Raw genomic sequence first — 13,263 nt, 5'->3', positions numbered from 1 at the left:
GAGACGTATGTACTTCTGTTCCGATTTCGTGCACCAGTCGTACGTTAGGGAAAATCTCTCCATATTCTCCAGTCGATACGATTAAATGAAGATATCCCGGACGTGACGTTTGGGAAACCAGTCTATTTCACGGTAACCAGGAATGAATTGTATCACATCGAATTTGTTTTGAGATACGATCATCTTCAAATATGTCGTCTAAAAGATGACGATGTATTTCTCTTGCTATATTTTCGAAGGAAGTGAAGTAAATCTATAAGAGGAAACTACTCACTGTCATTTAGGAAATTACGAGTATGTTTAATTGCAATATTTGCTGTTAAGTGTTTGTGTGGCCGCACGATCTTCAAAGACATATAAGAAGTAAGCATTCTTCCGATGAGCCACTATACCACCCAGGTGTTACCCAGCAGCAGCAAAAGCAGCAACAGCAGCAGCAGCAGCAAAAGCAGCAGCAGAAGGCTTTCGTGTTTAGACACCCTTTCACCATGATTGTGTCCGGTCCAACCTCCTGCGATAAAACTTATTTTATTTTATTTGTTTCAACACATAAAAAAACTGTGAAGTCCTAGTCCAGACAGGATCGTTTGGTTGTATAAAAGGTGGCAACCTCTTTACGAGGAAATACAACGAACATGCAGTGCTTCCACGCGTTGAATTCATTCGTGGAATTCCTTTTGATCTCGAAAGGGACGATTTTTTCGATCCCAACATTCGAAACATGATCCTATTAGATGACCTCATGTCGACATCGGACAAAGACTCCAGAATAAATGATTTGTTTACGGTAGGGTGTCACCATAGGAATTTATCGGTCGTCGTTTTTCATCAGAATTTATACTTTGGCAAAGACCCCACCCAGAGACGAAACTGTCATTATCTCATTCTCTTTAATAACCCCATTGATCGACAGCCCATCGTGACTTTTGGCCGACAGATGTATCCTTCTCGAGGGGACTTCTTTCTCCGGAAATTTGAAGAGGCAAAGAGGACACCTTTCGGGTACTTTCTTGTTGACCTAAAAGCTAGAACCCCAGAAGCCTCCAGATTGCACACAGAGGTCTTGCAGGTCGGTCAAGGAGAGACACCAGACGGACAGAGGGATGACGACCGTCTCTCGAATACTTTTGAAGACGATAGTTCGGTCTCATCAGACGAAGATATTGCCGACGAGACAACACATAGTTCGTCAGAGGATGCTGAAACACGGAAAGATCTCATCGCCTGTCAGGATTGTGGAGTACTTAGTGTTTGCTCACCTACGTGGATTAGAAGCCTAACGTCAGCAAGGTTGTGGGAATAAAAACGGCATTGCCCTTAACGATGACCGGGACAGATGTAGAGGATGCTTTGAGTGGATTGCCCGTGACCGTTTGCTGTGCAGAAGACTTGCCTAGATATGTGAGCGACAGGCGTAGAAGGTTTGTGGTCAATAGGGACAACTGTGATCAAAAGGGGAGTCATTGGGTTGCATTTCATTTCCCCGCATCGGGTCCATCATAATTTTTCGACTCCTTAGGACGATAACCGGAAAAGTACCAACGCTATTTCAGAAATGTACTCATCGTCAATGGACCGAAATACTGTGTGGTTTGCAATCAAATCCAACCCAATGATTCAGATACATGTGGCCTGTATTGCATTTATTACGTCAAATTGAGATGTAGGGACTCGAGATGAAGGACATTATCAACAACTTTTCATCCACTGACATGATTCAGAATGACAGTAAACTCGTAGTTTTATTTGGTTAAATGAAAAATAATGATACAAAAAAAAAAAAAATAATGAAAAAAGAAAGAAAAAAAAACAGAAGAAAAGAAAAAAAAATCTTAAAACACCTACATGGATGTATAGCAGGTCTCAAGTCTTGAAAAACTCTTTCTAGGGTCACTAAAAGTATTCACCCTGGAGGGTAGCCTGGTCAAACATTAAGATATAGCGTCCAGGATTTAAGCCCAAATATGGCGTCGGCGTCTCGATGTCCGAGTAACATGGTCCAACCCGATGTTTGCGTCTTGATTTCAGGGTCGACTATGGCGTCCACTTTAAGGCCTAAATATGGCGCCAACTTTCGAATATGGCGTCAGCGTCCGACGTCCACCTTAATGGGAGTCATTCTGTCCCAAAAACACTACTGTTGTCTCATTGGCAATCATACAACAGCTACTTTTTTTATATTATATATATATTATCTATACGTATATATTTTCTATATACGAATTTTACATGTTTAGATGATGCAATGAAAATTCAGAAGATATGTGGTAATATTGCCAATGGGAAACTTATCCACCAAAGACAAACGAATGTGAATCAGCCATGAGTTACACATATGTATTCATGTAAAATGCTATTAAAACCCATTCCTGACTAGATGTGACGAAAAACGAAAACTAACAGCCCGATTAATGCTGAAACGATAAACGTAAAATCAATATCAAAGACAGCAACCAATAACAATACAGTGCTCCTATATATCGTCTACCAACAGTATTTATCTATACCTACCGTCGGTGGTTAACATGCAATACAGTACTCCAATTTACCGTATATCAACAGTATTTGTCTATACCTACCGTCGGTGGTTAACATACAATATAGTGCTCCTATATACCGTCTATCAACAGTATTTGTCTATACCTACTGTCGGTAGTTAACATACAGTATAGTGCTCCTATACACCGTATATCAACAGTATTTGTCTGTACCTACCGTCGGTGGTTAACATACAATATAGTGCTCCTATATACCGTCTATCACCAGTATTTGTCTATACCTACCGTCGGTGATTATTAATCTATACCTACTGTTGGTAGTTAAAATACAATATAGTGCTCCTATATACCGTCTATCAACATTATTTGTCTATACCTACTGTCGGTAGTTAGCATGCAATATAATGCTCCTATATACCGTCTATTATCAGTATTTTTCTAAACCTACTGTCGGTAGTTAACATGCGATATAGTGCTCCTATATACCGTCTACCAACAGTATTTATAATGAAATTCAAAACAGTGTGGCTGTGGCCATTGATTGACACATTAAATTCATCCATTGACTGGGACAATTAAGGTGAACGTTTGTATGTAACTACCACTGCTCACTATGTACTTTTTAAAGACACTTAAACTATGGGGTCACCAAAGGTTCTCAACAACTTAATAAAGTAATTCGAAAAACTAATCAGAAATAACACGATGTTTTGATTTATATCAATTATATAAATCAAAACATAAAGGTTATGCCTGATTAATTTTTTGAATTATTTGATAATTAAAGGCGTTAAGAAACCTTTGGTGACCCCACAGTTTAAATGTCTATCGTAGGTACGTCGTGAACAGTGGTCGTTACAGACAAACGTTCATGTATATTGTCCCAGTCAATGGATGAATTTAATGTGTCAATCAATGGCCACAGCCACACTGTTTTGAATTTCATTCTATCTATACCTACCGTCGGTGGTTAACATGCAATACAGTACTCCTATTCACCTTATATCAACAGTATTTGTCTATACCTACCGTCGGTGGTTAACATACGAATTAGTACTCCTTTACACCGTCTATCAACAGTATTTGTCTATACCTACCGTTGGTGGTTAACATGCAATATAATGCTCCTATATACCGTCTATTAACAGTATCTTTCTAAACCTACCGTCGGTAGTTAACATGCGATATAGTGCTCCTATATACCGTCTACCAACAGTATTTATCTATACCTACCGTCGGTGGTTAACATGCAACACAGTACTCCTATTTACCGTATATCAACAGTATTTGGCTATACCTACCGTCGGTGGTTAACATACAATATAGTGCTCCTATATACCGTCTATCAACAGTATTTGTCTATACCTACTGTCGGTAGTTAACATACAATATAGTGCTCCTGTATACCGTCTATCAACAGTATTTGTCTAATACCTACTGTCGGTAGTTAACATACAATATAGTGCTCCTATATACCGTCTATCAACAGTATGTGTCTATACCTACCGTTGGTAGTTAACATACAATATAGAGCTCCTATATACCGTCTATCAACAGTATTTGTCTGTGCCTACCGTCGGTGGTTAACATACAATACAGTGCTCCATTACACAGTCTATTGACAGTTGTCTATACCTACCGTCGGTGATTAACATGCAATATAGTGTTCCTATATACCGTCTATCAACATAATTTATCTGTACCTACCGTCGGTGATTAACACGCAATAAAATGCTCCTATATACCGTCTATTATTATTATTTTTTTCTAAACCTACCGTCGGTAGTTAACATGCGATATAGTGCTCCTATATACCGTCTATCACCAGTATTTGTCTTTACCTACTGTCGGTAGTTAACATACAATATAGTGCTCCTATATACCGTCTATCAACAGTATTTGTCTATAGCTACCGTCGATGATTAACATACGATATAGTGCTATTATATATACCGTCTATCAAGAGTTTTAGTCTATACCTACTGTTGGTAGTTAATATGCAATATAGTGCTCCTATATACCGTCTATCAACAGTATGTGTCTTTACCTACTGTCGGTAGTTAACATACAATATAGTGATCCTATATACCGTCTATCAACAGTATTTGTTTATACCTACCGTCGGTGGTTAACATACAATATAGTGCTCCTATATACCGTCTATCAAGAGTTTTAGTCTATACCTACTGTTGGTAGTTAACGTACAATGTAGTGCTCCTATATACCGTCTATCAACAGTATTAGTCTATACCTACTGTCGGTAGTTAACATACAATATAGTGCTCCTATATACCGTCTATCAACAGTATTTGTCTATACCTACCGTCGGTGGTTAACATACAATATAGTGCTCCTATAAACCGTCTATCAACAGTATTTGTCTATACCTACTGTCGGTAGTTAACATACAATATAGTGCTCCTATATACAGTCTATCAACAGTATTTGTCTATATCTACTGTCGGTAGTTAACATACAATATAGTGCTCCTTTATACCGTCTATCAACAGTATTTGTCTATACCTACCGTCGATGATTAACATACGATATAGTGCTATTACATATACCGTCTATCAAGAGTTTTAGTCTATACCTACTGTTGGTAGTTAACATACAATATAGTGCTCCTATATACCGTCTATCAACAGTATGTGTCTATACCTACTGTCGGTAGTTAACGTACAATATAGTGCTCCTATATACCGTCTATCAACAGTATTTGTTTATACCTACCGTCGGTGGTTAACATACAATATAGTGCTCCTATATACCGTCTATCAAGAGTTTTAGTCTATACCTACTGTTGGTAGTTAACGTACAATGTAGTGCTCCTATATACCGTCTATCAACAGTATTAGTCTATACCTACTGTCTGTAGTTAACATACAATATAGTGCTCCTATATACCGTCTATCAACAGTATTTGTCTATACCTACCGTCGGTGGTTAACATACAATATAGTGCTCCTATAAATCGTCTATCAACAGTATTTGTCTATACCTACTGTCGGTAGTTAACATACAATATAGGGCTCCTATATACAGTCTATCAACAGTATTTGTCTATACCTACTGTCGGAGGGTAACATACAATATAGTGCACCTATATACCGTCTTTCAACAGTATTTGTCTATACCTACCGTCGGTGGTTAACATACAATATAGTGCTCCTATATACCGTCTAGCAGCAGTATTTGTTTATACCTACCGTCGGTGGTTAACATACAATATAGTGCTCCTATATACCGTCTATCAACAGTATTTGGTTATACTTACCGTCGGTGGTTAACATACAATATAGTGCTCCTATATACCGTTTATCAACAGTATTTGTCTATACCTACTGTCGGTAGTTAACATACAATATAGTGCTCCTATATACCATCTATCAACAGTATTAGTCTAATACCTACTGTTGGTAGTTAACATACAATACAGTGCTCCTATATACCGTCTATCAACAGTATGTGTCTATACCTACCGTCGGTAGTTAACATACAATATAGAGCTCCTATATACCGTCTATCAACAGTATTTGTCTATACCTACTGTCGGTAGTTAACATACAGTATAGTGCTCCTATACACCGTATATCAACAGTATTTGTCGGTGCCTACCGTCGGTGGTTAACATACAATACAGTGCTCCATTACACAGTCTATTGACAGTTGTCTATACCTACCGTCGGTGATTAACATGCAATGTAGTGCTCCTATATACCGTCTATCAACATAATCTATCTATACCTATCGTCGGTGATTAACATGCAATAAAATGCTCCTATATACCGTCTATTGTTATGTTTTTTTTGTAAACCTACCGTCGGTAGTTAACATGCGATATAGTGCTCCTATATACCGTCTATCAACAGTATTTGTCTATACCTACCGTCGATGATTAACATACGATATAGTGCTATTACATATACCGTCTATCAAGAGTTTTAGTCTATACCTACTGTTGGTAGTTAACTTACAATATAGTGCTCCTATATACCGTCTATCAACAGTATGTGTCTATACCTACTGTCGGTAGTTAATGTACAATATAGTGCTCCTATATACCGTCTATCAACAGTATTTGTTTATACCTACCGTCGGTGGTTAACATACAATATAGTGCTCCTATATACCGTCTATCAAGAGTTTTAGTCTATACCTACTGTTGGTAGTTAACGTACAATGTAGTGCTCCTATATACCGTCTATCAACAGTATTAGTCTATACCTACTGTCTGTAGTTAACATACAATATAGTGCTCCTATATACCGTCTATCAACAGTATTTGTCTATACCTACCGTCGGTGGTTAACATACAATATAGTGCTCCTATAATCCGTCTATCAACAGTATTTGTCTATACCTACTGTCGGTAGTTAACATACAATATAGTGCTCCTATATACAGTCTATCAACAGTATTTGTCTATACCTACTGTCGGTAGTTAACATACAATATAGTGCTCCTATATACCGTCTATCAACAGCATTTGTCTATACCTACTGTCGGAAGGTAACATACAATATTTGCACCTATATACCGTCTATCAACAGTATTTGTCTATACCTACCGTCGGTGGTTAACATACAATATAGTGCTCCTATATACCGTCTATCAGCAGTATTTGTTTATACCTACCGTCGGTGGTTAACATACAATATAGTGCTCCTATATACCGTCTATCAACAGTATTTGTCTATACCTACTGTCGGTAGTTAACATACAATATAATGCTCCTATATACCGTCTATCAAGAGTTTTAGTCTATACCTACTGTTGGTAGTTAACGTACAATGTAGTGCTCCTATATACCGTCTATCAACAGTATTAGTCTATACCTACTGTCTGTAGTTAACATACAATATAGTGCTCTTATATACCGTCTATCAACAGTATTTGTCTATACCTACCGTCGGTGGTTAACATACAATATAGTGCTCCTATAAACCGTCTATCAACAGTATTTGTCTATACCTACTGTCGGTAGTTAACATACAATATAGTGCTCCTATATACCGTCTATCAACAGTATTTGTCTATACCTACTGTCGGAAGGTAACATACAATATTTGCACCTATATACCGTCTATCAACAGTATTTGTCTATACCTACCGTCGGTGGTTAACATACAATATAGTGCTCCTATATACCGTCTATCAGCAGTATTTGTTTATACCTACCGTCGGTGGTTAACATACAATATAGTGCTCCTATATACCGTCTATCACCAGTATTTGTCTATACCTACTGTCGGTAGTTAACACACAATATAGTGCTCCTATATACCGTCTATCACCAGTATTTGTCTATACCTACCGTCGGTGATTATCATACGATATAGTGCTATTACATATACCGTCTATCAAGAGTTTTAGTCTTTACCTACTGTTGGTAGTTAACATACAATATAGTGCTCCTATATACCGTCTATCAACAGTATTTGGCTATACCTACCGTCGGTGGTTAACATACAATATAGTGCTCCTATATACCGTCTATCAACAGTATTTGTCTATACCTACCGTCGTTGGTTAACTTACAATATAGTGCTCCTATATACCGTCTATCAAGAGTTTTAGTCTATACCTACTGTTGGTAGTTAACATACTATATAGTGCTCCTATATACCGTCTATCAAGAGTTTTAGTCTATACCTACTGTTGGTAGTTAACATACAATATAGAGCTCCTATGTACCGTCTATCAACAGTATTTGTCTATATCTACCGTCGGTGGTTAACATGCAACATAGTCCTCCTATATACTGTCTATCAACAGTATTTGTTCATACCTACCGTTGGTGGTTAACATGCCATACAGTACTCCTACATATCGTCTATCAACCGTATTTGTCTGTACCTACCGTCGGTGGTTAACATGCCATACAGTTCTCCTATATACCGTATATCAACAGTACCTGTCTATACCTACCATCGGTGGTTAACAAGCATTACAGTACTCCTATATACCGTCTATCAATACTATTTTTCTCTACCTACCGTCGGTGGTTAACATATAATACAGTGCACCTATATACCGTCTATTATCAGTATTTTTCTAAACCTACCATCTGTGGTTAACATGCAATATAGTGCTCCTATATACCGTCTATCAACACTATGTTTCTAACCTGTTTCGATACCCACCGCCGGTGGTTAACATGCAATACAGTGCACCTATATACCGTATATCAACAGTATTTGTCTATACCTATCGTCGGTGGTTAACATGCAATATAGTCCTCGTATATACTGTCTATCAACAGTATTTAGTCTATACCTACCGTCGGTGGTTAACATGACATATAGTACTTCTATATACCATATATCAACAGAACCTGTTTATACCTACCATTGGTGGTTAACAAGCAATACAGTACTCCTATATACCGTATATCAAAAGTATTTGTCTATACCTACCGTCGGTGGTTAACGTAAAATATAGTGCTATCTATGAAAATTATGTGTCTATATATACTGTCGGTGGTTAACATACAATAAAGTGCTCCTATAAACCGTCTATCAACAGTTTTCATTTATACCTACCGTCGATGGTCAATATAACGTATTATATAGTCCGTATATAGTGCTCATATATACCGTCTGTCAAAAGTATCTGAATTTACCTACCGTCGGTGGTTAACATACAATATAGTGCTCCTATATACCGTCTATTAACAGTATTTCTTTATACCTACCGTCGGTGGTTAACGTAAAATATAGTGCTCCTTTATATACCGTCTTTCAATAGTATTTCTTTATACCTACTGTCGGTGGTTAACATAGAATTTAGTGCTCCTATATACCGTCTATCAACCGTATTTGTCTATACCTACCGGCGGTTGTTATCAAAACAAACTATTTTCAATCGACAGTCCAAAGTTTCGTATCTATACTTCACTCTGAATGACCGATGACATTTATTTGAACAGTAACATTCCCTATTGTATTCATTATTTAGTTTTCTCTCTGAACTTGTCTGAAATATTTGCGGCTGTACTGATGGCAAACAACAATCAATCAATTTCTTAAAGTACTTCTTAATCTAAATAATATATTATTTTTTAATCTAACCAGTAATATGTGATCGGTGAATGTACGTATGACAATTACGCCAATTTTGAAAAAGCATATTTTTTTTCATTTGCGCACATTGACATTTTTTAATTTGCGCCAAATTGATTCGAAAGGTTAGGTCTGATAAATTTAGATGATAAAATTAAACTTGTTTAACCAAACGCAGCAATTCAATGAACACAAGCTACAATATAGATAAATGTGTGTATAGACACATGTTGAGCTCATGGGTATCATCATTTAATCACACTTCTGGTACCCGAACATTTACTTTCATATATGGAACCGATGCCATAAAGAAAAAAACAGGCTTTAACTTATAAAAATTTTGATTAAAAAGGGGATGCTTTATCGTAGGGAAGATATCACAAGGTTGCAGTTCAACAGAAGTGTTGCATGACAATACTCAGTTAAAAAAGATTTGTGCATATGCAAATGTGCTTTTTATGTCAAACTGTTACAATCTTATTTTATAAAGTGCTACTTCAAGTGTGATGTACACTTGCAATAAACTTATCCTGCTTTCAATCCCCCTCCTCCTCCCCGTCACGTGTGAGCAAGTGGCAGGTGGCAAAAGGCCAGAAGGAATATTTTTGTTATTATATAAATAAATTCTATACATCTTATATGCCTCATGACTTGTGTTTACCTGTTAATTTGTGCAAATGAAGAAAATAAATTTGGCGCAAAGAAATAAAAAAAAATAGGCGCTAATTAAGTGCAGATTGGCGCAAATGGAAAAAGCCGAAGCAAATATAATCTTTTCTCGTATCAAGATTTCAAGATTTTATTCATAACCTCAGACAAATACTTGTGTACAAGAGGACAATAATATATACAACCATATTAAGATAATACATAGCGAGACAGGACAAACGAAACACAAATACATAGTATATTTTAAAAGACAATTGGTATAATTAGATTAAGTATTTTATGATTTTCTTCACGAAAATTGATAATTTCCTTTGAACTTGTACGTTACATATAGACAAGCCAGTGAATTTCTTCTTGCTTGGATTCATTACATAGTAATTTGGTACAAACTTTGATCTAAGAGCAGAAACATCAGCATTTTTACAGGTAAACAATATATGAAACTCATCTCCTATTCCCTCATCCCTCATTACATAATGTGCATATTCTATTTTCCCTCGCGATTCCCGCCCATCTACCCGTCTCAATAGGTAACTTCAAATTCGAGCATCGAAGTTTAGATATGTAATATCTGTCCTTGGGTAATAATCGCAATAGATACGGTTCCAAACCAAACTCGAGTTTGAATAAAGAATAGAATTCACCCCTATCAGATCAAATTGGTGTTTTCTTTCTTTTTTTCGTTCAGTTTCATCTAGTCCATTTGTTCATTTGACTCTGTTTCCATCACGACTAGGATGCATTTTAATTTATAATGTAAAGTCGTTCAGGTTTTTGTTTTATTATATAAAAAAAGAAGATATGGCATGATTGCCAATGAGACAACTCTCTAAAAGAGACAAAGTGACACCGGAATTAACTATTAAAAAAAACCTTTAACAGATCACGGTACGCTGACGGTACAGATGTCTGTAAATTCAGAAATTAATGCGAGGTTTTTATTATTGCGACAATAATTAAGACTCGCATTTTGAAGTATTGCGTTTGAATTAATCAGGATTTTTTCTTAATCGTTGTAACCAAAATCGCATTTCAAGCTATAATGACACTCATCGCATTTAATATTTAACAATTGCACGCAACAAATTTACATTGAAAGACTATGAATTTGATGTATATTTGACAAGTCAGATTTGTTCGTTTAAGTTGCAACAACAAATGGAAGTTTATAACGACCTTGACTGGCTATACAACCCTTGCACGGTCGGTTTAAGTTGCCAAACATTCTATAATTAGTGTATTATTCTCCCAAGTTTATTTGAAAAGGTATAATTCCTCTATACAAATGGCAAAATTTTTCATAAAATATCCAGTAAGTTGGATAAACGTTTACCAAATCATCCCAATACAGTTTGATTTATATATTCACTTTGCTATTCCGTTCTTGCACAGTGATATAGTTCATTTTGCGTCATCCCATATTCTAGCAAAGGGAGATTATCTCAGCATCACCGTTACATTAGTAATAGCTCTCGTACATAAAATAGTTAGCTCGAACTGTATCATGTATGATCCTGTATGAATCTGATCTTTATATTAAAAGTGCATAAATGGTTCACATATGGGTCTTCTTTAAACATTAAACAGTATCAAAACAATTAGTGCATTATAATATAACCAAATAGGCATGCAAAAAAGAATCAATAGGCAAAATATGCTTGTCTACCGTCTAATTCTAATTGCTAATATTTTCTGTATTGTACATAGCTCAATTCCATTCCATTCCATTCAATTTTATTTATTTTTTAATTTTCAGCAGAAAACAGTATTTCTAACAATTAAATTGAATTAATTTGATATGACGTTGACACACGGTAATCACTCTCATGTTTTTATTTACATCGCTGTCAATCATCCGGTAAAGATGAATATTCATTACTACCCTCGGTAGTTAACGTCCCTCGATGGTTAACTTTAAGTGCCTACCCTTTTTTTCCGATGTGACCGTCACACTTATGTAGTTTAAATTCCATCCGTGTTTTCCTCACAAGTTTCTTTTTGATAATTTTTTCATGAAGAGCACATCCTGTTACTGACGAAATACTTTCAGTGTAAATAACTAGAGGCTCTAAAGAGCCTGTGTCGCTCACCTTGGTCTATGTGAATATTAAACAATGGACACAGATGGATTCATGACAAAATTGTGTTTTGTTGATGGTGATGTGTTTGTAGATCTTACTTTACTAAACATTCTTGCTGCTTACAATTATCTCTATCTATAACAGTACTTTCTGTGGAAAATGTTATTGAAAATCTTCAAATTTTAAGAAAATTGTTAAAAATTGACTATGAAGGGCAATAACTCCTTAGGGGGTCAATTGACTATTTTGGTCATACTGACTTATTTTTAGTTCTTACTTTGCTGTACATTATTGCTGTTTACAGTTTATCTCTATCTATAATAATATTCAAGATAATAACAAAAAAACAGCAAAATTTCCTCAAAATTACCAATTCAGGGGCAGCAACCTAACAACCGATTATCCTATTCATCTGAAAATTCCAGGGCAGATAGATCGTGACCTGATCAACAATTTTACTTCCTGTCAGATTTGCTCTAAATGCTTTGGTTTTTGAGTTATAAGCCAAAAATTGCATTTTACCCCTATGTTCTATTTTTAGCCATGGCGGCCATCTTGGTTGGTTGGCCGGGTCACTGGACACATTTTTTAAACTAGATACCCCAATGATGATTATGGCCAAGTTTGGTTAAATTTGGCCCAGTAGTTTCAGAGGAGAAGATTTTTCTAAAAGATTACTAAGATTTACGAAAAATGGTTAAAAATTGACTATAAAGGGCAATAACTCCTAAAGTGGTCAACTGACCATTTTGGTCATGTTGACTTATTTGTAGATCTTACTTTGCTGAACATTATTGCTGTTTAAAGTTTATCTCTATCTATAATAATATTCAAGATATTAACCAAAAACAGCAACATTTCCGTAAAATTACCATTTCAGGGGCAGCAACCCAACAACGGAATGTCCGATTCATCTGAAAATTTCAGGGCAGATAGATCTTGACCTGATGA

Source organism: Mytilus galloprovincialis, chromosome 5 (genome assembly GCF_965363235.1).
Source record: "Mytilus galloprovincialis chromosome 5, xbMytGall1.hap1.1, whole genome shotgun sequence".
Classification (NCBI taxonomy): Eukaryota; Metazoa; Mollusca; class Bivalvia; order Mytilida; family Mytilidae; genus Mytilus; species Mytilus galloprovincialis.
This window is presented reverse-complemented; position numbering follows the sequence as displayed.